The sequence below is a fragment of the Pelodiscus sinensis genome, chromosome 3 (assembly GCF_052426305.1).
Source record: "Pelodiscus sinensis isolate ZL-2025 chromosome 3, ASM5242630v1, whole genome shotgun sequence".
NCBI lineage: Eukaryota > Metazoa > Chordata > Testudines > Trionychidae > Pelodiscus > Pelodiscus sinensis.
The window spans coordinates 109,648,015-109,668,175 of record NC_143054.1 but is presented as its reverse complement, the minus strand read 5'-3'; the positions used below and the strand labels follow the sequence as shown (position 1 = coordinate 109,668,175).

At 40.3% G+C, this 20,161-nt stretch overlaps 1 protein-coding gene across 4 annotated transcripts in view; it reads right to left on the bottom strand.

Annotated features, from left to right (window-relative positions):
• Window positions 1–4,212: 4,212 nt before the first annotated feature.
• MTHFD1L (methylenetetrahydrofolate dehydrogenase (NADP+ dependent) 1 like) overlaps window positions 4,213–20,161 on the bottom strand; it is a 266,470-nt gene continuing 250,521 nt past the window's right edge. For all 4 annotated transcript variants that reach the window (XM_089777293.1, XM_075924433.2, XM_075924434.2 and 1 more), the window contains one exon: window positions 4,213–19,713. The gene's annotated coding sequence lies outside the window, so the exon portion shown is untranslated. The remainder of the gene's footprint in view (window positions 19,714–20,161) is intronic.

Below are 20,161 nucleotides of genomic sequence, written 5' to 3'. Positions count from 1 at the left end.
GGCCAATTATGTGTATGAGTTCAATCATGCCTCATACACACAATTGTTGATATAAATTGTAAATGAAGAATCATTAAATCATAATTACCCAAAAGTGAAAGGTGAAATTCAAGGTTTATTTTACATATAGGAGAAATTACATTTTGAATAACCCAGTGCCAAGACCTCTGACAGCCATTGTCTAGTCAGTAGTAACTAGACATAGTTGATTAAATTAACAGATTGTTAAGGAGCAAGGGTTTGCATCTCTGAAGAAGTATAGGGATTAAACAGACATTTTCCAAACACCAAGAGACCAATGAGCACTGTATTGACTCCAGATGCAAAGCATACAAACCCAAGTAAACTGAGCAGGCTTTCCATCTCCTCCCTTCATGCCCGCTCTAGAATTATGAATGCAAGTCACATGCCTGTGATTCCTCTCAGCTGATTTATCTAATTGGATGCAAATGACATCTGAATACCTGTACTTGATCTGTTTGCACACAAAGCAGTTTTTCAAGATATTCATTATTATAAACAACCCCATGTTTAGGCCCGGTTTTGTGACCATTTTCAAAAGCTAATCCCCTCACCTCCTTAACCCAGTGGCAAAAGAGGCATTTCATATCAATGTTCCAGAACATATTATTTTAAATTTTAACCTTAGAAACCCTCTACTTCTAAGAATCCATATAGACTTCTTGTTGTAGGAAAAATGCATCTAGTCTAATTCAGAGAGTCTATCATGGCCAAATGAGTGAGATGTCACACATATATCACCCAGTTCTACAGATTGTGTTCCTCTTCTATGTCAAAAAGCTGAAGTCATACTACAAAACTCCTACTTATAATCAGGGCTATCCTTAGGATTTATGGGGCCTATGCAGTACTAGTAACCTGGTGCCCCTATAGCCAACGGCAGCCGAGGGAGGGGGATGATTATTTTTTAGAGATGAGCTTTTTTAATCTTCAGCAACACACTAAAGCAAATTTTAAAGCAAATTGTTGCCTAACTCAGTAAATTCCCAAACTGACAGTATATACCTGGAGTTGGCAAGTGCCTATTAAATTCATGAACACTTGAATGGCTCTTTCACAGGTTCAGTGGTCTGCTAATAGGCCTGGCAGGGTTTTTCACTTTTAAGATAACTAAATTATCTCTGGAGGAAGCAGAGCCACAGAACAGGGATAGGAAGAGGGAAGTGAGTGGACATTAAGATCCAGTGGTGCCCCAGATTTTTGGGTGCCCTACGCACTATTATGGGGCCAATATGAATGAGGCAAGTGGGATTCTTAAATGGCTTAATAGGCATTTTTTTCTGTGTCCTCTACATATGTCACAACATCTTAGATGTCCTCTAACCAGTGCTGTCATCAGCTGACCTAGCTACTGCCAGCTTGGGAGGGGGATTACCTACAGTGACAGCAAAACCTGTTCTGTAAGATACATCTACACTATGGCAGTACAGCACCTTGCTACAGCACTGTAGTTGTGCTGCTGTAGCACCCATAGCTTATAGCTGTGGCTCTAGACATATTTACCTTGGCTTGGATTCATACCCGATTGTCAATGTGTAATGTAAACTCCTCCTTTACATTTTGCTTGTCAAGTTATAAAAATGCACTAGTTAAAGCAGTGTGCCACCTGGCACCTAGATTTATAATTTTAGACTCTAATATTCAACACTAAATGGTTGTAAATATGATTAAAAGGCACTGACCTTCCTTTCACATGAACAATTTTTGCATCACGGTACTTTTAACAACTTCAATAGAGCTGCTCCTTATTTATAGCGGTGTAAATGATAGATTCCTTGGACAAAATTGAATGACTGTAATTGTAAATGAATATAATTGTAAGAGAGCCTGAGTTACTTTAAGGAAGCCGGAGTTACGCTACTTTATATATCACCTCTGAGTTGGCTGGTGGTTTGTCTGTAGAAGCTGGGAAATTTTAGGATCTGGCCTGGCCTATATGGGTAAAGAAAAGTTTTCATTGGCGCTGTGATAAAGTCACCTTGGGAGAGGGTACAGATTGTCCCCAGCTTACAAATGGGTTGTGTTCCAAAAGTTCATTTGTAAGTTGGTTGTTTGGAACTCAGAACGCATTTTCTCACAGAAGAAACGCTAGAAATAGTAGGTAGGTTCCCAGGCAAGCTCACAAAAGCCTATTTAACCCATAAGGTAGCTGAAATACTTTATATCTGCAATAAAAAATAGTAGAAATAATGTTTTTATTTATTTAACCTTGAATGCTGGTGTTTGAGGAAAGGCAGGTTTAATTAGAGGGGGATAAGGAGGTGGAGAGTCTGAAGGGGACTTCTGGGCAGCCCTTGCCACCCTCCTCCTGCAGGCTCTGTGCCAGCTCTTCTGGCCAGCCTCATCCCCCGGTCACCCGCCCCTCCCACCCTAGGTTCAGGACTGATTCTGGCAGCCTGCATCCCTATCCCCCCTGACACCTCCTGCCCCCCACTAGGCTGAACCCAGCCCTGGCTCACCAGGAGGCCATGAGTGGCATGTACGCAGGTCAGAGCATTCCAGAGGAGCAGGGGACAGCTGTATAGCTGGTTGCTGGAGAGAAGAGGTGGCTTCCCCTTCCAAGAGGCACTTCTTTCCAGCTGCTGGCCATCCCCTGCTCCTCCGGAGTCCTCCAGCCAGTGCTTGTGCTCATATGTGCTTCTTTCCTGCTCTCCGAAGGCTGCAGGTGAGCTTTTGTTTGTGTGTGTTAAGTCAGATGTTTGTAACCTGCGGAGTGCCTGTATTGGAGTCAGGTACCAATCCAGACAAGCTTAGTTGAATTAACTGATGAGTGATACAACCATTAGAATGAATTTTGAATTAAGTTCATATATAATGCCTGATGATGAATGTAATACAGAGCCACGGCATGCTAATATTAAAATGGTCTGTCATGTAGAAATGTTTGACTATTGTGGCAGAGTCCATATACAAATAAGCCAATCCTGTGTGTAAATCCCTGGATTTATATCTGGCTATTTATTATAATTTATTATTATTATTTACCCTGTGGAAGCACATTGAGTCAGTGGAGCTACACTACTTTACACCTACACAGCTGAGGATCCTAGGAGAGATCCCAGTCCCTTGGTGAAGCAGTGTTTAGATTTGCAGAAATGGTGGTGAATATTGTTTGACTGCTAATGAGCCTAGACCTCAGTGATCAATTCTCTTCCCCACTTTTTTCTTGCAAACAGTGATTCTTCATATATATGAATAAGTGCTGAAATATAAATGATGTTACAAACTGCACAATTCATTGACAAGTGCACCCAGAACAAAGCAACACACTTTTAAGGGGGGTGGGGGAGAGCTGACTGTTATCTGTATCAATGACTTGCTCAGTATTGGAACTTCTGTTTGCTAGTAATTAAGTACAGTTACTAATACCAGGGTCTGAACTAGGTGCCTGTTGAAAAATATATGCTTTTAAAAATTCTAAGTAAATATTGTATTAATCCATTACAAAAGCAAATACAAACTTTCAACTGCTAGCTTTTTTGTTTTGAAATGATTACATACATAGAACCCTTGTTAAAAATTGAACATTTTAAAACAAACTGGATGCTTAAAATATTAGAAAAAATAGATTTTAAATAGGGTGTAAAATCTCAGAAAGAGAGGACTGAATGCACAGCTAAGAATCGCAATAGGCAACTGCGGTTTTCTTGATAATAAATCCAATTTACTTCAATAGGACTCATATTTGGCACAAACAGACTTCAGAAAACTGCTACATGCAATTTTACACTGATTTCAAAGTGGCCTTTCTCCCTTCTGAGCTTGTATTAGTGTCTAATTTTTTTTTAACTGTTATACAATAGATTCCATAACTGTGAGATGCCAATGTGTTTTGTAGCTGAACACACACTTGCTGTTTTCCTTGGTTTAACTCAAATATATAGATCAACTCGTGTCTGTGTATGTGCTGTTTTAAAGGAGTTGAGTTAGGCTAGCTAATGGTGGTTTTTCCTTGTCACCTTCTTAATACATAAGTCTACGGTGTATACACAGAACTTGACTTGGTTCATGATAGCTGCCTACCAACCAAGAAGTACACACAACTATGCCCTGGTGTCTATTTGTGAACATACAATTTATCATCTTTGTTTATTTCTGATTAATGACACCTGCAGGTTTCTGGCACAGCTTCAAGGTTTCTGCATAGACATGCAGAAGAGCCCAAAGGTAAATCTGACAAAATCTAGCATCTGGTTTAAGAAGAAAGAGAGATGTTTATTTGATACATGTCAGCAACAATACTCGTGTAAATCATGGCTTGCATACATTTACGTAACTGGACTGGAGTTTAAACAAACTAATGATACATTAAATATGTGTGTGTGTGAATGTTGGAGTTTAGTGTGTAACTTTATAAAGCTCAGAGTCATTATGAAATCAGATGTTACGCAAATGAATATATGGCAACAAATCCATTTTGTTACCATCCCTACGCCTTGATCCTTCAAGTGACTGGAGAGATCAGTGATTCTTTTAGGGAAAGGGCTGTCTTTTTGTTCTATGTTTGTATACAGCACCCAGTATACTGGGGCGCTGAGTCTCCTACACTCTGTTACAGTACAAATAAATAAATACATAGTAAGCTAAATTTAGCGGATTCATCTGTAATTCATTCAAGAACACAGCAGAGATAGGCCTCTGTCATCTCCCCCTGACTTATTTTTGTTCCTAAACACAGACCATGTTTTTATGAAACCTTTGTCTCCTTTTGAGATGGCTGTTAAACATTTAAAAATGAACCAAATCACTTATAGCCCAGATAGGAACAATACAGAGCATGCTGTACGTTGATACTTTTTGATGAATTTTCTTAGGGCTCTTCTACACTTGAAATGCTACCGCTGCACTGTAGCCAGTGCCAGTGGAAAGGGCTCTATCTGCCTGAGGCACAGTATCTAGTTCAATGGGAGAATTACCAGTGTCTACAGGGGGATTTAGACTGGATTATCTCTGTTGTATTTTTCACAACCCTGAGTGGCATACTTAAGCCTGACCAAATTGTAAGGACTAGGCTTTACAAATAAAACTAGCTTCTCCTGAAGCCTTTGAAAAACCCTTGAGTGTTGGTCGGTGATTTGCACTATGGCCTCACACTTTTTGAACTAGGCCTAGAGAGTTGGCCATTGGACTGGAAGGTGAGTTTCATTTTATTAATGGTTGTGACTGATTTCAGTAGGAGTACATGTAGGTCTGTGCTGAGAACTTCTGCCAATCACCCACTAACGGTACGTCTACACTTCATTTCAAAACCCCATGAAGCGTAGACGTACCCATGCAGGCTCAGTCAAGCTCACAAGGCTTAAGGGCTGTTTAATTGCAGTGTAGACTTCTGTGTTTGGCCTGCAACTTGAACTTGGGGACCCTCCCGCTGTGAAGGGTCCAGCGCCTGGTGCCAGCCTGAACCTAGACATCTACACTGCAATTAAACAGCCCCGTAGCCCATGCCCCATGACCGTAAGTGAGCTGGCACAGGCTGGCAGCAGATTTTTAACTGCAGTAATGCCATACAATAAGAATTTGAGTCACCCCTGTTTGATTATAACATTTCTTGCATACCTAAGACACTACAAAATTTATGAGAACTGACTTCCTTTTCCTCCAAAGTACAACGAATAACACACAGTGCACAACCGGCCTGCTGTCTTTGGAGTCCTCCATGAGACCCTGGTCTAGCATCCCACTGTTCCCCTGCCCCCCTGCCCATGCTGCCCTTCCCATCCCCAGTCTTCCCTTTTCCTGCACAGCCCCCCACACCTGCCACTCACTCTTCTCCACCACTTTCCTTATGCCTGCCTCTCCAGCCTCTTTGCCCCTCCCACACAGCGCTCAGCTCAATCTGGAATAAAAATGTGACATCTCAAAATGTTGTTGGTTGTGGTCAATCAAAATGTGAACTGCTTTGATTTTGACCTTGTGCCGCTCATGCCTCTGTGCTTCCTGAGAGGCAGAGAGAACAAGGTAGTATTAGTAGGGAGGGGGCAAAGAGAGGTTTGGGGTTGAGACCCCTTGGGGGAGGAGTGCAGAGTGTTGGGGATGAAGGATCCCTCAGGAGATGGGGGTGGAGAGAGGTGCAAGAGGCAGGGGCCCCATGGGGGAGGAGGCAGAGAGGCATGAGCTGGTGGAAGGGCCTCAGGGGAGGGGCCGAGTGGGAGTGAGGTCTGGGGTGAAGTGGAGGTGGATCATGAGCAGGGACTCAGGGGAGGAGGTTGGGGGCATGATCTGTGCACCAGTGGCCCCCTCACTTCTGGGGAGCTTTTGGCACTCAGACTCAGTCCCCCAAATGCAGGAATCGTGCACTGCCCATGCACTAAAACACTTGAACTAAAAAATGCCTCTGACACCTTATTGAGATTTAGCAGTATTGAGCCTATGATACATGGTTGATCAGTTCTAATTTCATGCAGTAGACAGCAGTGGTATACATAGCCACTAGCTAATTACAGTGCATGTCCTAGCTTCAGTGTAGATGACCACAATAACCATCCCAAACTCTTGAATTTCACAATGTGCATTTCAAACTGTGATCTACTGAGCTTCATTCTGTGTTCATTGTGGCACAAGTGTGTTCATAGTAAAGTATGAATTACATTGAAGATTTTAAAAAGAGCAAAAATTTAATAAGCATCATAAACAAAATGTATGATGGTGTGGAGTCGTGCTTTCTTCAATACCGGTTTAGGAAATCACACAGTATTAATACAGACATGTCAGCCTTATACCAGTCCCAAAGAGGTGGAAAGCAGTTTTCCTACCTCAAATATTTTCAGGTGTGTAAAAGATTTTTTTTTTATCTAAACTTGGAATAAAAATGTGAAATCTCAAAGTTGTCTTGGTTCTGGTCAATCAATATGCTTAGTTTCAACAAACTTTGAACTGCTTTGGTTTTGACCTTATTTGCTTTTAATTTTAATTAGTGTGCACTTCTAAATGAGAAGTGTTTTGAATCAGAATTTTATGTCAAAACAGTATTTTGACAATTTCACAAACTTTCTTCCCCAATTTTTCTTTGAGTCAGGAGATCTTGTGCTTGATTTGCAAACAGTTTCAGTTCTGACATCAATATTTTTTCAAAAAAAAGTTGTCTTCACTCCCTATCTGATGCCCTATTCACTGGGCCATACTGCCACATCCTAGGAGCAACCAGAATATTTAGGCAGCTATATGGATGACAGAAGCCTCCCAATGGTGGTTAAATTCTGGGATAAACATCCCATCCCTCAGTTTATCATCACTAATATTGATACTATTAATATTCATCACTAATATTGATGCTACAACATCTAATATTTAGGTGAATAGTAAATGATGAAACATGTGCCAGTGTTTTGAGTAAGTTACCATTTCTTCAAGATAGGAGCAAAATGTAATTCAACTTTGCTACAGGGAATGGCTGTAAAATTTTTTGTAGCTGCTCAAGCTCAAGTCAAGCTGGCTGTAGCAATGTGAAATGCAAGGTCAAAAGGCAAACACACTGCAAAACTTGAGATTAGTGTTTATGTGCATGAACAAATGGCTATTTGGAATGGGTCAATTTTAAGCACACTAAATAAGGTATGGCTTTTACAATGGTGAGTTTTTCTTTCTATCTGGTACTGTGGTAATTTCTCAGCAATTATGAACTGAAAAAGCCCTCCTGGGCCATATTTTCAAAGTTAGGCATGTGTAATCACACACACATTTGCATGCACCTAATGTAAATGCTCCGATCTTATCCCATAGCATCATTTGTCCACCCTTTCTCCTCCCCCGATGCAGGCATATTCTTTTACTGTTTCTACTTACAACTTGCTTAAAAGTCGAGAATTGGCTTCCTACCGCTTGTCTTCCTATATTGGCAAAAGCTCAAGGATTGGACAGTTAATGCAAGAAACAGACATGAAATCCTGGCATGCTCTTTGCATTAACTCTGGAATTGTTGGAAGGAACCTTGGAATCTCTTGTCAGATTTAAGAAAATCACTGCATGGATAAAGAAAGTAAGAGGGGGAAAAAAACCCAACCCTCTCCCCAGAGTTGCTACAGGAATTGGTTATGACAAGTCTATAGGTTTTTTCCAGATCAGTAGTGTACTGTTATGCTAGACTGGTGGCAGGACACATGGTGTTGCTGGGACAATTACTTTTTTGAATGAAATGTCAAACTAAAATTACCTGCTGTTTTAAAGGGCCCATGGCCCTTTCCAAGAGACTATGGGATAGTGAGCAGGGTGTCCTAACCTAATTTCAGCACAGGTCATTTACCTACTGAAATTCCCACTGCAGTTTGAATCTCCTGTGGGAATTTTTTTTTTCATTTCTTGTCAAGTGGTCTGTAGTATTACTAAGCAGGGTTGACCAGTTGCTGTAGTTTAGTTAGTACACAGGCATCTGAGTTTCAGCAGAGGAAGTAACCTGAGTAATGCTTTTTGGGAACTGTAGGATGAAAGAATTGCCTGAATATGAGTCACTCTCTCTTCCCCACTAATCGTTTGTTGTACTTTTGTTAATTTCTTCAATTTGTTAGTAACTTCCTGGCGCTGACCTATACAGAACTGTATGCTGTATCCAGGTGTAATCTTGCTAGGACAGTATGAAAGCTGAGACACTTCGCTATAAATTGTTAAAAATTGTAGCGGGGCAAAATCACACTGCAAGTGCATATCTAAATTGTTTACTCTGAGGCAGAGCTTTCCAAATATATTTTTCCTGTTGAATTATGGGATTTATTCCTACAGTTTGAATTTATCTGTTAAATCTAATTTTATTTATCCCTGTCCATATTTCTAACTTCATTATCTCCTTTTATATTTCTTTCCGTTAGTCTCAGAGGGGTTTCTGTGTTAGTCTGTAAGTTTACAAAAAAAAAAAAGTAGTCTTGTAGAACCTTTATGGTTAGTCTCTAAGGCTATGTCTACACAGCAACATTATTCTGGAATAATGTCAGTTATTCTGAAATATTGTAGTGTGCATCTATACAGCAAGCCCATTATTTAAAAATAAATTTGAAATAATGGGCTTCTTACTCCAACTTCTGTAAACCTCATTTCATGAGGAGTAAGCAAAGCCAGGGGAAGAGTTGTCTGTTTCGAAATAACTGCTGTGTAGGCCAAAAGCCAAAGTAAGCTATTGACTTGATACATTTTTGACACTTCACTAGGCAGATGAAAAACACTGCTTTTAACCATCTTAATTTGTTAGATCTTGTATTGTCTGTGGGAGGCATTGTGGAAGAGCTCTTGAAAGCCTGTAACAGTCATTATGCAGTCTGCACAGACACTGCATCAACCTTATTATATCTAAGCAAATTTAAGCAAAGACACTTCCATAGCTAGGTTGGTGCTAAGAAGCTTATGTTGACGTAACAGCATAGTGCAGGAATAGGCTTTAGGTATTGCTTGGCAATGGGTTGTTTTGGTATCATATGTTGAGAAATAGCAACACTTTGGTTTAAAGTACTTTTAAAAAATTATGATAACACTGAACTGTTTCAATAAATTCTGTTGGTCTCAAGAATAACCATGTTTATGGTAGCTTCCAGAGGCCTCACTTTGGATCCAAACTCCTTTGCACTAGGTATGATACACATATAGGCTGTGTCTAGACTGGCAAGATTTTCCGCAAAATCATCTGCTTTTGCAGAAAAACTCGCCAGCTGTCTACACTGGCCACTTGAATTTCCGCAAAAGCACTGACGATCCCATGTAAGATTGTCATTGCTTTTGCGGAAAAACTATGCTGCTCCCATTTGGGCAAAAGTCTTTTTCCGAAAGACTTTTGTGCAAGAGGGCCAAAGCAGACAGCAGAGATTTCTTTTCTGCAAAAAAGCCCCGATCGCGAAAATGGCAATCGTGGCTTTTTTGCAGAAAAACGTGTCTAGATTGGCCACGCATTTCCGGAAAATCATGCCAGTGTAGACGTAGCCATACAGTAAACAAATACTCCCTTTCTTTAGGCTATGTCTAGACTACAGGGTTTTTTTGGAAAAACTTCACCTGCGTCTAGACTGCCACTGCATTCTTTCAAAATTAAATTGAAAGAATGTGGCGGTTTTTTCGACAGTGGTAAACCTCATTTTACAAGGAAGAATGCCTTTTTTCAGAAGAGCTCTTTTAAAAAATGGTGTTCTTGACTACAAACAGGGCTTTTTTGAAAGAGAGCATCCAGATTGCCTGGGTGCTCTCTTTCGAAAAAGCGAATCGCTTTTTCAAAAAAAGTTGTGGCTGTCTAGATGATCTCTTTTGAAAGAAGCTTTTTTGAAAGCTTCATTCGAAAAAGCTTCTTTCGAAAGAAATGTGTAGTCTAGATGTACCTCTAGAGAACATACATCCTATTATTGCCCTGGCATTATACCGCCGATGGCAATTAGCAATAAATGATAATTTAGTGTCAACAGTGCAGTCAGTGTTGCACTATCGAAAAAAGATGGGAACACTTTAGCTTCTTAAGTTAATATTTCATTATTTTAAATCAAATCATAGAAATGTAGGGATGGAGGAGATCACAAGAGGCCATTTTATACTTAGCCATTTGCTGAGACAGGATCAAGTACATCTCGCCCATTCCTCCCTCCTATAATTATAAACTCACTCCTTGTGAGTGGCATAGAAGGAACAGATTATACATGGGTGCTGGATGAGTTATTCAAATGTTCTTTTCTTCAATAACACTTTTCTCTAGGAACAAAAATATACAATTCCTATACTTCTTTTAAAGTCCTTTTTTGCTCCATAAGGTTTTGCACTATTCATTCCTCTCATTGTTCTAGCAGGTCCCAATTGCATTGCAGTGTAGCAAAGTGGAACTTTGTCCAAACATTTCTCAAAGTCTGAGAATTAAAAAGTTTACTGGGTGAATAAATATTTAAGTTTTTACATGAAAACCGCACACACACACAAATACATATCTGCTCACATATGGCTGTGTGTGTATAATCCATTACACTCAAGTGTATTGGACAGAGGAACACTATTATGACCACACTTGTAGAAATATTTTAGTTTGACTGATTTGTTACATAAACACTGAGGCCTCATGCATAGTGTAATCATACCACTCCATTAGAGCAGTCCTATTCTCAGCTCTAAAGCCAAAGGCACTTTAATTGTTTCTATGATTCCCCTCAATTGGGGATTCTAGTTCAGCCCCTATAATTGGAAGCTTTAAGGATTGTCTCCCTGTGTGAAAAACTATAAAAAGAGACAAATTGCCTCCAGACGTAAAAAGTACCACATAGGGTTGGATTTGAAATCCTTAGAGTTCAATGAGATGGTGATGGGGAATGAGGAAAAATAAAAAAAAATCCAACCTCCAATTTCAAACCCACTTGGTCTCCTTGATTTTAAGACTCAATCTTTGGGCCCTGTACAGAACTGGGCTTGGTGCAGAACCTCAGCTGCACAACACCTGTGCTCTCTGTAAGAGACTCTAAGGACTTCTCTAATTCGTGTCATCTAGTGGTAGCCCCCAATGACACATTATGTCCTCCAAGGAGTGTTGAAGTGAAGCAGCTAGTGAGTGGGCTGCACGAGTGGCCCTCCTTCATCCGTGGGCCTCAAGATTGTCATAACCCAGACAGTCTGCTGGGATAGGGTAGTTGTGCTAACTGCACTTGTGTACCTCTGACGTGTGCAGGAGTGGCCTGAGGCCGGCTGCGGCAGCTAGCGTCCCAGGCAGAAGGTGCGATTGGCACCCCCACCTGCATGGCTGTCAATGGCCGTGATGTCATCATCGGGCGCCTGGTCCGGCGGCGCCCTAGGCAACTGCCTAGTTTGCCTAGCCTCATGGGCCGCCCCTGGATGTGTGAGGAGCTGATTGAACCGTAGTACTGCTTTTATTGTCTGCTTAGGGAGTGCACAGCTGTCAAGGTTGCGTTCAATCAGCATGCATCTCATTTCACATGCTCTTTACATTCATGTCACTTTGGTAATACCATCAGGAAAGAAACTATGCGGACAGAAACCAGTGGAATTTGACATCCCTGCGTGTGGGCAATGGTAAACCAAATGTCTCATACGCCATACGCACAACGCCAAAGGGCCATATGTGACCCATGGGCCACAGGCTGCCCACCACTGCTGTGGGGCATTGGAAGGAACAAGGCTGCGAGTGCGAAGAGGTTGGTGGTGTTTTTGTAGCTGACAAGAGTTAGGATCAAATGTAAAGTGAGGTAAGAACTAGAAGATTGAGAAAGTTAGGTGCAGCTGCTCACTGAAGTTTTGGGAAAAGCAGGAATAATTGTGGGAAAATTTCTCTGAGGGGGCGTAGAAACTTGGATGTAGGGGAAAGGAGGTAAATACAGGTGCTTTGCAGAGACAGCTACACAACAGAATCCTACAAATGAACCCAACAATCCCGACAAGTTACAAGAGACTTAAACCAGACCCACCCAAATAATTAACCCCACCATTTGCAAGTAGACAAACACGTGTTTTCCCTCCTCCATCTCCCTTCTAAACTGAAAATGCTGCTCAGATGGCAAAGCAACATTTATTGTGTGAACAGGCTATTGGAAAGCACCCACTACAGAAGACTGTAAAACTCACCGGGCTAGAGCCTCCTGAGAGGGGGAGAGACCAGGACTCCTGCTATCACACAAGAGGTGCCCCAGCCAAAAATTTATTGCTAAATGGGGTGTTCCCTCATGTCCCCTCCCTGTTCCTCTTGGTGGCTCTCTCTGCACTCCTCCCCTCATAGTTGCCTATGCCAGAAAGCATGAAATAACATGGACAGTCACACATCTGATGCATTCTCACCATGAACTGCAAAATCTGTCTGCAAAGGGAATTTTGATGCCAATTTTTTGTATGGGATTTGTTGCAAAAATCAGGATATTGTTCTCACTTGAAGCAGTGCTCAGTTACAGATTTAAAACATTTATCCCATAAGGCATTAGACATTGCTCCCTGCCGAGCCATGCTGTGGATCTGATATGGGAAACACATCATACATAGCATTACCTATGCAAGTGGATGTAGGGAACGTGTTTATATACTAATGTTCAGAAGCACTGACTGTGATTTCCTGGGGAGTGTTTGACCCCCACTCTGCACCAAGCCCTGCATCCACGTCACCCCTTCCCTTAACCAGTACCCCACTCCATCTCCCACCCTGCCTTCTCAGAACATGCTCCGTCCTGTTCCCCCACCCCCATCACCTCCAGGGGGGCTTAATTGCAGCCAGGAGACACTGGGTGGGAGAGGGAGGAGCTAATCAGTGGGCTGTGGGTGGATGCTGACTACTCGATATTTTTTTCCTGTAGGTGCTATGGTCCCAGAGCACCCACAGAGTTGGTGCCTACACTAATATTTGTTTTCCATCGACCCAACAGAACTGTGGAGTACATTGAAAAGAGATACTCTGTTAGGGAAAGTTTCCAATCAGCATGTGGTTCCATGTTTCTGCCAACTGTATCAGGTTACCATCATTGCCTCATTAGGGTTCAAATTTAAATCTGAAGTGCCCTGGGGAATCAAAGGGACTGCTTGTGTGTACCACTCTCTCTAACATAACTTTTCTATTATAGTTCACAGAGAGGAGATTAGTTATTGCTTTGAATAGGCAGTATCCAAGGGAGTGTTGTGACAATGGAATGCTGATTGGATTTATGGCCTACAGACTATTATCCTTGAATGTTGAGAAAAGCCTAACAATTCACTTCAATTAAGTCATGCTAAGGAACTCCCAGTGCATGCTGGGAACTTGGCTCTGAGACTGGGCTTTGTATATATATTCTGAGATTGTATTTAAGACACTTTGTTTATGAATTAATATTGTTTGGATTAAAAAGACTATTAAACTCTGGTAAGGACCGCTGTAGAGAAGCTGGGTATTTTTCTGTGGACAGAAATGAAAGGAGACAACTTCATTTTCTCTATTTGTTTTGTGTCTTCCCTTTGTTTTCTGTGCCAGCTAATGCTCAGTGCCTGTTGTTGCTGGGGTTTAAACACCATACCCTAAATAATCCTGAATTTCAATTTTGTTTACCCAACTGATGCTTCCTCATGTGCTTCCAGCTACCAAAAGGGAGGAAGAAACTTAGCCCAAAAAACTGACTTCTCACCTCTGATCCACTCTTCCAACTTGACTGATATACTAGTGTCGCTGACTGCCCAAGGAAAGAACCACAATCCTGGATTAAAACAGTTATAGTTACTGGACTATAAAGAGCATCTATTTCCCCTTCTAGTTTTCTTTTCCATCACCTATTGGTGTCTCTTCTTTTTTAAATCTGTGATTGGTTAGACAAACACACTTGACAAAGCCAGCAGGTTCATGAGTTAGCTGTTTATCATTCCTGTTAGGGATGGTCTAGATAAATAATGGGCAACCTGCGGCCCACAGGCTGCACGCGACCAATTGGGGTTCTGTGTGTGGCCCAAGAGACGTTTACTCATGCACTCATACACCAGAGTCCCACTTTGGTATTCTTAAAGTGACTTGCACATAAATCCAGGGCATATGAAGTGAGGTGCATACTGATTGCACACAATATTGACAGTAAAAGCTCTGTGCTTCCACTACAGCCAATCAAAATGCTGCTACTGATAAACTGGCACACCGTGCAAATTTTAGGCAAGCAAACAGTTAGCAAAAGTGTCCTATCCTGTGAGACCCTCTTGCAACAACCTTGCAACCCACTGAGATGGAGGGCTACTCACGCATCCACTTAATAGCCTAGGTTGCCCATGGCTGGTCTAGTTATTATGTAGTTCTGCCTTAAGTGCATGGGACTGGTCTGGATGACATTCTGAGTTCCCTTCCAGTCCTACACTTCTATAATTGTTCCAGTTAACATTGCCAACATCAAGAAAAAGGGTCAGGAAAGGAAAAAAGCTGGTTTTGCAACTTGGTTGCATCCTCAATCATTTGGCTAATAGCCATTGTGGGATTTATCATCAAGGAACTAATCTAATTAGTCTCTGTTGAACCCAGCACTGACCACCTCTGGAACTCATTGCCATAAGAAGGAATGTACTTTTAATTGTTTTATGTTTACACCACTGAGTGTTTTGGAGTTTAGAATTTTAAAATACACACACAAAAAATGACAGCAAAACTTTTAAGTAGCTTGAATATATTTCTGTGCAGTCAGGCTTTTACTCCAGCAGTAGCAAATATGGAGTACAAAAAAGCAGATCTATTGCTATAAATGATTATATTAAAGTGACCATGTTGATGTTCGGATCCACATTAGGAAGCAAAGAAAAACAGTGAGAGCGCAGAACACGGAGTCAGGACATTTGGATTGTATATCTAGCTCTGCAACAGATTCACTGTGACCAATCATGTCATGTTGCTTCTCTGTGCCCATACTGCAAATGCTAGTCTACCTACTGTTACAAACTCATTTGAAATCCTCACGAAAGGTATATCCTCTATAAAAGTATATCATTGCTTCATTTCCTCTTGCCATCTGGGATATTTTTCTGGATTTATCTTGAGTCTGCAGTAGCTTTTATAAAGAGCCCCAGACTTCACAAATATTGCTATGTACTATGGAATGTGAAAAGATTCCAAACCTTTTATAGCAATATGTTCATGAACAGTCATACTTCAGCATGAAGTATGTTTTAAAAGCTTCTGACATTCCACAATACTTTGCAACTTGCAGGCATAGTATGCATATCACTTGTAATATTTCATAACAAAGTCTCTACAATGAGCAATATTCACTGCCTTCTCTTCTGCAACTTCAATTCTTTCTAATACATTCTCTCCCCAACCAAGATCAGTTATCCGTGCTATGTTGTAGTATGAAAAGTCCCCAGGCAAGGGATCATATCCTTCTAGATGTCCATAAAATACCAGGAACACCTACAGCGCTATATAAATAATGATACTGATACATAATACTTTTCCCCCACTTTAAAGAATAAATAACCTAGAAGGCATTTTAAACAAAGCAAATGAAAGGAAAAACAACAGACTAAGGGCAGGATTTTCCAAAGAGCTCAGGGATAGCTTAACTCTGCACTCTCTCACGGGTAAAACTCCCACTGATGTCAATGGGCCTAGAATGAGGCCAGTGCTGAGTGCCAGAAAATATCACTCCCTATATTTTGAAAGGATAAATAGGTGAAGAAGCTGAAACTGGTTAGTTCAAAAGATTTCTGCAGATATTTGTGTAGGGAAAAGCAAACCTGGGAAATAAAGCTGTTTTAAATGTCTCAAAAACTGTGTAGGGATGAATATATCAACATAGTGCAGCAAAAAAAAATCCTCTGCCCAGATGACTGTCTAGAAATCACATGTGCCTCATTAACGCCTGACTATCTTCACTAGGTCTTGTGCTGCAGTAAGATAACTAAGGACCAGGGGTATTGCTGAGGGAGGAGAGACAGCATGGTCTAAAAATTAAAAATATGTACCTGGAACATCTGCTATGGGGACAATATACTACACCTCTGTGTATATAAAGTAGAAATTTGGAGTCCTTTGTTAAATTCTATCACTCTGAAAGACACATTTCTCATCACTTGTCAACAGTAGTGGATGCTTGAAAACCAGGAGTGCTTAGAATCCTTACTGCATCGAGGTCAGAACTGAGTTTGCTGTGGTAGAGGCATGTATAGAACACGGCTGTTGCTAGCCGTTTTTTTAAGCAGAGTAGAGCAGAATTTTTTTCTGACAATCATTCTAGGAAACCTGCAAGTACAGATTTGTACTTTTTGCCCAGGTAGCGTTTGACCTTTCAACACTACTAACACAAATGAATTGTGGGATTAGGCTATAATATAGGTATACATGTGGCATAGACTGAGCCTATGGCACAGTTTAATGAATCCTCTCAGACCAAAACCCTCTTCCTGCAATTGTCTGGAAAACTAGCTCAAATCTTGCAAATAGCCACCTTGTTTATACGTCATTGTAGCTAGTACAGACATAATCACAGAGTGCCCAGAGTCTAGCCTGGCATAAGCTAAATTGGTGAGGTGAACTTGTTAACACAAAATGTCAAATTCTTTGGAACCAGAGTCTCACCTGTACTGTAACTTCATGCTAGACGTCAAAGTTTCAACACAGCAGTCCTCATAGTTAAAATGAGTTTCATTCTTGCACTAAGGAAGAAAATTAATTCAGCCGTGGCCCCCCCCCCCCCCCCACATGTGCTGCTGTCTTACTAAAGTCCAAGGCACTGGAGCAGTTAGGGAACATATTTAAAACCAGGTTCAATCCCAGCAAAACTCAACTCTGTTTAAAAAAAACTGGTTTGGGAACCATGTGATAGCACGGTGCTGCAAAACATGGTGGGAGTGGCAGTTTAAACAGGACCAAAGAGACATTGTTCGAAACTATAACAAATATAGCAACATGTGTAAGCTGGGTGGAACATCATTGGAGGATCTCACTTGGGAAATATACAATTTCTGGTCATTACTTCACTGTTTTCACTGAAAAGGCTAATGACATATTTTCTCTCTGGACCCCATTGTTTTGTGGCTCTTTTACTAAAGGAACCAGCATTTCCTGAGAAGGAGCACTTTCAAAAGCTTGAAAGCCCAATATTCTGTGTATTTTCAGAATCTTTTGTTTTATTCTGGATTGTTGCCAGAAAAAGGTCCAAAGAAAGAAGAGTCAGTTACTGTGCTGGTCTAAAATCACACAGCGTGAGGTTCTACTCCGCCATCTGCTAGATACTTGTTTAAATAAATATCCAATTCTGCTATGATTCACTGTCACATGTTAAGTATGAGGATTAAGATCATGTAAGGCCCAAACTTCTGTGTCATGTGAAAGCGCTATGGTTTCGAGAATGCTCTGCTTTTTGTGACTACACATATGTAGCCTGTCTACTATATACAGGTGACACACTGTAGAAAAATGAGCATATTAGGAGAAAGCCATAATCATGTGCCTGAATGTGCCCAAGAACCCCCCAAATTGCAAAACTCTTCAGAAAACAACCCTCCCACTCTAACCACATCATCAGCTGGGCATTATGGGCCTTTTTTTTTTTTTTTTTTTTGGAGACCAAGCCCTACCAGCTTGAATTTCCTGAACATAAAACTGGCTTAATTTTTTTATTATTATTATACATTGCCTAATAATGATCAAAATATTGAAATATTAAGGAAATCAACCGAATAAAAACTGGCTTAGAGTTCTGATCAGGCAGACCTCCATGGCAGCAGGGTGACCTAGTCCAGTGTGTTCTCGGGTGATATAGAACAGCTGGAACTCAGTAGTGTCACTTTTGGAGGTTCAGGTCTTTTGTTTGTGTCCAAAAATAAATGGAAGGGGTCAACGTTATGCTACTGGAAACTTAAATGAGACTATATTAATGTGCTAAAAAATTAGCATTATTTCTGAATAAGACACCAGACATTTTAGCAGCTGGTCCTTGTATCTTGTAGGATAATTATTTGAACTTGGTTGTTGATGTATAATGTATTAGCATGACATTTTGGGCTGTTCTCCACTTTACTGGGTGATGATGTAATAATGTGTTTTCACTGTCCAAAATATTGTGCAAAGGAGTTCACTGAATAAATCATGTTATGTGCTTTAGGATGAAGACCCTTCTTTTCGGCACATATTTGGAAAATAAATAGCAACAATGAGAAAGAAAATACACAAAACTAACCTGTTAAATGTGTTCTGTTTGAAAGTTTTCCCTATTATAGCAGTGATTAATTCAATGGACACTCAAAAGAAAAATCAAAAGAACTGCTTCATTTTGGATTTCTGATAGGCTACTGCTGTCCCTGGCTGGAGCATGGGAATAGCAAACCCCAAACCTCAAAGAAAGAATGGTCACTTTTCACAGCCAGTACCACCTGCTGATTGTGAACACAACACCAACCCCTAAGGTCTACTGTTTTGGCTCCTCCTTTTCTTTAAAATTAAAGGACCCTCAATTTTGCACTGTAAGAAAAACCCTACAGAATGACAATAACTCAAGGTTGAAGATTAACATTCTTCAAAAACCTGACAAGTAAGACATTCATTCTAGCTCCTTAAACAGCTGATTTTAAAAAGAAACAAAGCTTTTTGACATTTGTGATTCATAGCCAAGATACTGTACAAAGTAGACCAAAACATCATAAAACTGGTACCAAGAGCCTTTGGCAGATAAAAGTCTCTGTGACTATGGGACGCACTGTGTTTTATGTTTTTCAGAACTGTCCATGAGGAAACACAAATTCTGTCTTTAAAAATTCTTGCTTGTTATTCTTCAACAGTTTTCTCATTTGAAATTTGGCTGTTCCCCAGCAGTGCCCACAGCAACACTTACTGATAACTTAGAAATGTGCAACTAATTTGTGTGTGGTTTCAGCTCCTGAATACCAGCAGCTGAACTGTACTCTTTCAAGAGCAGCAGACTTTATCAGGCAGTGTAATCCTGTTTATGTTAATTTTTTAGATGGCCATTGATGAGGCAAATACTTTTGTAGCAGCTTAAATGAAGAATACAAAATTCTGGAGTGGAAAATTTCACTTGTGGGTTCACACCATTTTATCAACAAAAAAAATTCAGAAATGCAAGCAATAGCAAGCAATAGTAAGTGCAGCAGAAGATTTCTCTGCACTGAATCAAGAATAAATTAGTTTGTAACAATTTTTTTTTCATACAAACAGGCTGAAGGAAGAGTAGATTTTTGCTCTTTGGTCTATCTTGATATATCCCTCCAGCAATACATAACAGAAATGCTTCATATTAACTCTTTTCTCCTACTGCAGGAAATAGTGAAGTAGCAGTTTGTATTTTCAGAATTCTGGAAAAGAAAAGAATTGCAGTGATAATTTTCATCAGCTGAAGAAACAGGAATAAAGAACAAAAGTAAAAGTATAACAAGGTTCTGTAATGTTTCAGTGTATAGATAAAATATTTAGCTATACCAAATGCTACAAACAACATATTTCCTCTTAATACAAACTCTGTGTGTACACCCATTGGAAATAACACACAAAATTCACATATGTGCTAGCACCATTATGGGCTCTGCAAGAATTCACATTTTGCAATAAAGATTTAAATTGATTTAAAACTTGGTCATCAGAATTTTGGAATAGTTTTCTTAAAGTAACAACAAGAATTGATCAAGAAACAAACATTTTAAACATTTGTAGTTTTCAGATAACTTTTAGTCACCTTTCCAGTGGGAAAACAAAAATGATACACTAGTAGTAAAGACCGATTAAGAATAATCTCTACTAGTTTAT